Source organism: Porites lutea, chromosome 11 (assembly GCF_958299795.1).
Source record: "Porites lutea chromosome 11, jaPorLute2.1, whole genome shotgun sequence".
Taxonomy (NCBI): Eukaryota; Metazoa; Cnidaria; class Anthozoa; order Scleractinia; family Poritidae; genus Porites; species Porites lutea.
Genome location: NC_133211.1, coordinates 24,016,418 through 24,021,143, shown reverse-complemented (window position 1 = coordinate 24,021,143; position 4,726 = coordinate 24,016,418).

Genomic DNA, 4,726 nt, shown 5'->3' with positions numbered 1-4,726 from the left:
GACAACCGATCATAACCCACCATATAACCTAGAAAGTACTTCATGTCAAACCAACATGTAGTCTCCCGACATGGAACTAACGACTTCTCAGCTGACACATCACGTGATCTTTACATATGGGATATTCGCACGTACGTAGAGGCTTACCTTTTGCTATGAACGTCTGTGAACAGTTTTGGAAACTATAAGTCCTGAGGAACGCAAAGATTTCTTGTTGAAGAACAGGGTCGGCCTAATTAACAATTATTCCTCGAGCCCGAGCCCCGAGACAGGAAAAAGGCAATAGGTTTATAACAGCAAAACAACAACTTTACACATGCATCACGCTTTTTTTCTACATTTTTTAGCCGTCGTTGCACGACTACCACATAAAACTTCCTTACTCACACGCCCGCTGTTTGGAGTAGCAGGGGCGGATCCAGGGGGAGGGTGCAGGGGGTGCGCACCCCCCCCCCCCCCCTGGGATGACCTGCGGTCGCTTTCTAATTAACACTGTGCAGTCGCTTGACAGACATACAAAACCTGCTCTATTGTTTGATATGTATTCTCAGCAGTTCACATTATGTTATTTCCTAGTCAAAAGCCCTCTTCTTCGTATTCGCTTTTAAACTTTTTTACGTCTTCAATCAGTTAGTGGTGCACCCCCTCCTAAGAAAAATCCTGGATCCGCCCCTGAGTAGTGAAAAAAACACAAAATTTCCCGTTTTCTTTTTCTACACTCAGATACGGTCCTTCCGGATTCAACCTCAGAAAATTTCCCCAACAAAATTAATGAACAAATGAACTGAAACTGAATAAGATCAATGAAGTTTGAGACAGTGCGAATTCACTTTTGTGATGTTTGCGGTTTGTTGTCATTCAGAAACAGTTCGCTACCATGACAACGCTCTCTCTACGACAAAAAATAATTCTTCATTTTGTCTCCCCCCATTTAGGCTTCTCTGCCATGTTTTCTATTTCATTTGTGGACTCCTGCTGCTGTTGAAGCCATTCTGTAGAACAAAAAGTTTCGCAAAAGTTACTAAAAGTTGCCGACACTTTGAAGCAAAAAAATGTTTTTTGAGGAACAGCATTTTCTTTAAATTGATCAACTTCCGACGAAAAATAATTCTTCACTTTCTCTCCCCCCATTTAGGCTTCCCTGCATTTCTGTTGCTTTCCCACCACCACCATCACCACACTTTTATTGTTTTCCCTCCCTTTCACTTACACATTATCGAAACTATGTCGACCCACTCGTCTTCCAATTCAACACAGCCTCTGTGTCTGTTCTTTGTTTTATAACGGGTTTTTAGAGATAAATTTAAAAAAAAAACTATCCACTTATTTGCATGCAGGATACTGACTAGGCAGTTAATTATTATGCACGGAGCAACTCTTATCTAGGCAAGTTATTAACACACGAAAAGAAATGACTAGACACTAATTAGTATGCAGGGACGCATTTTACCTATTCACCATTTAACAATTAGTCGCCTCAGGCGACGTGAATATCGGCGAATATTCACCTTGACTTCGTCTCGGTGACTATTCACCGATATTTATGTCGCCTGAGGCGACTAATTGTCTTAGTATAATTACATTGATGATTATTCCAGAAAATAAATTTAAAAATAGACATATTTTTGAAAGATTTTGGGGCTTTAAGATGTCGGTCGAGGGCAGCTCTGATCGACAACAAGTTGGTTTTCTTATAATAGCTGTCGTCGGTTTTCCCCAAGGAAACATAAAATTTTGCCAGACATTTATTTAATTCATCGACTTCCATGTTTTCTGTTTCATTTGTGGACTCTTGCTGCTGTTGAAACCATTCTGTAGAACAAAACATTTCGCAAAAGTCACTAAAAGTTGCCGACACTTTGAAGCAAAAACATGTAAACAAACATACCAGTTTTCAGTAAACTGTGTTACCTGCAAAAGAGAAATTTTATCAACCTATCTTTGAACAGCTTGACTCCAAATTTTGTAGCATCTTTTGGTTTTTGAGGAACAGCATTTTCTTTATAAATTGATCAATTTCCGACTCCGAAACATGAACAAGTTTGGCTGCCATTTTGAAAACTACTAGTATAGCCTTCAATGTTATAATTCCCGCGCGGTGATTATAGCGGGATGAAGCAAAGCTCCTAGCCAATCATAGCGCTCAATTTTCGATAATCATCAATGAAGTTGAGCTTAATTGTACTAATTTCACATAGACCATAATGCACCTTGTTTACCTCCCGAAATTTTGCATAAGCATTGTCTTTGCTTTCTCTTGGGATAACTGTAAAATACCCAGGAGAAATTGGAAACAATGGCTATGCAAAATTTTGGGAGGTAAACAAGGTGCATTGCGTTATGGTCTATGTGAAAATGGTGACATGAACCTTTTTGAGGATGTATGTAAAAGTACACCGAAATTTTAATGTAGCTTTCCACATCGAACAACTCTTCCTTCATTTTCTTGCATTAAGCTTCCGTCTCTCTGCAAAACACTAACCTATGTGAATCACTTTTGGAAGAAAATATGCTCCAAGTACTAAATTTCATCAGTTAAAAAAAGTTTGCCAAGATCTCACACTTCAATCCAAAATTTACCAATACGTAGGAGTTCGCGGAACACCAAGTAAAATGAGTTCAATTGTTTTCATGTGATGATATTTATCTTCACACATATACATATCTTTTTTATTTTCAAGCTGAAGAATCTTTTAATTCACCCCAAACAACAAACAAAATTCCTATATTAATTTTTAGCGAAAACATGCGCACTACGCAGTTAGTTTTAGTTAGTATGGCAGGTGTAAAGCTACCCTGTAGAAATACTGTCAATAAATATAAATCGCTATTATCATTATTATTATTTTTTACATAAAAGTTTGGTATATCCTAGAAGTGCTCTGGCATCCTAAAATGCCAGCACTTTTCCCTGGGCATCTCTAGGATACGATACTGATCAAATGACATCCTCTCCCAAAATAAGACGATTTCCAATAACTTTAAATTTCTTTGGTCTTCTGTTGAAAGAAATGTTGTTTAAAGAGTTCTTAGTAAGCTATTTCACTACCCATAGTTTCACCTATAATAAGTAAAGGTAACTCGCTTCAAAAGGATGTACTATCCAGATTTTTTCAAACTTGGCCCAATTGACAGCCATGTATAGTAAATTGAAATTTTGCTGTAAAAAGATGGGGTCAACGTGCTTGTTTTTTTGCAAGTTGCCCACGAAATGTCCAAAGCTGGAACAACCGTCAAAAAATATTGTCATAGAACAGAAACTATGAATATTACCAAAACCTATTGCGCTTTTGTTGGTCAGGGCTATATTTTTTCCGTAAAGTGACTTCAAATTGCTCGATCTTGAAAGTAATGTAAAAAATGGACCTTTTTTACGCCATCCCCTACTTCTCTTTCGCTCAAAATGAGCTCACGCGTGTGTTTTAAGCCCAACCCCATTTAAGCCGGGAGAGTTGTTAGAACAGCTATTAAAATGATTTGGACTATATAGGAAGCCTTTTTTACCTTTTTTTCAGGCGACTGGTGAAAATCACCCCCACCATTAAATGTCGAAATATTATACGCAATACTAGTAATGCGCAGTGCAAAACAATAGAATTGCCTTAAATGATGATCGATAGAAAGCTTCTCCCGACACGAGTTCGGTGCAAAGCAAATGTCCAGTTTTCGTGCATCTCCGCAGTAACACCTCTTGCTGTTCAAGAATTTTTAGTTAAATCAGTGTATTTCCACGGTAACACTTCTTTTCATAAAAGTATTCTTATTTGGAGGTTATCGACAGATATCGATCAGAGACGTGTTTGTGTTGAGAAGCACTCAGGGATACTAAAATTCCAGGTCTTCTGCCTGAGCGCTTCTACAATATGAAACTGATCAAATGCCATCATCACTCACTGAAATGAGAAAATGATTTCCAACTAATTTAACTCTCTTTGTTATTCTGTTGAAAGAAAGAGTTGCGTTAGCCGTTTGTGGCATTTGCCACGGTATATATTTGTAGTTAAGTTGTTATTAGCGCTCTAGTCATTATCTTAGTAAGGTGTTTTAGCACTCTTAGTTTTAGCCTGTAAGTTTAACTGATGAGCGATTGAAAGTTTCTTCTGACATGAATTCGGTGCAAAGCAAATGTCACATTTTCGTGCATCTCCGCAGTGACACCTCTAGCTGTACAGGCATTTTCAGTTAAATGAGTATATTTCCAAGGCAACACTTTTTTTCATAGAAGTATGTTTTGATTGGGAATTTCGACAGATATCAATGCCGTGTCTCTGTTGAGATTGTCAACCAGTTTGACATTTTCAGCTCAATTTGATCCTCTATCGGTATTTCGCAGGAAATGACTGCCTTTATTCATTTTAACTGTTTTTCGTTTTTTTTTCTTGACTTTTCAACGAAAATCGTGTCAGTGAAATTAACTCTTAATTTGACTTGGAGAGGAAACACCTATTGTTCTAAATTCATTCCTAAAAAGTGTATTGCATTTTTAATTCGCCCTCCCCTGAGTTTTCTGATCACGTCCTTGGTTAAAATATGGAAAAGTCTTAGCCAATCATTTTTCGACAAGAAGCTTCATACCTCTTCGAAATCGCCAACGAGGCAGGATTTTCAAAATGTAATTTTAGTACCTTCCTCTTTGTTATTATGAAAAGTTTGTATGTAATAAGATACGTTGTAGTTTTTATATTGCTCTGCTTGTTTGGTGTTGGCCAGAAACCCTAAGCTTAAC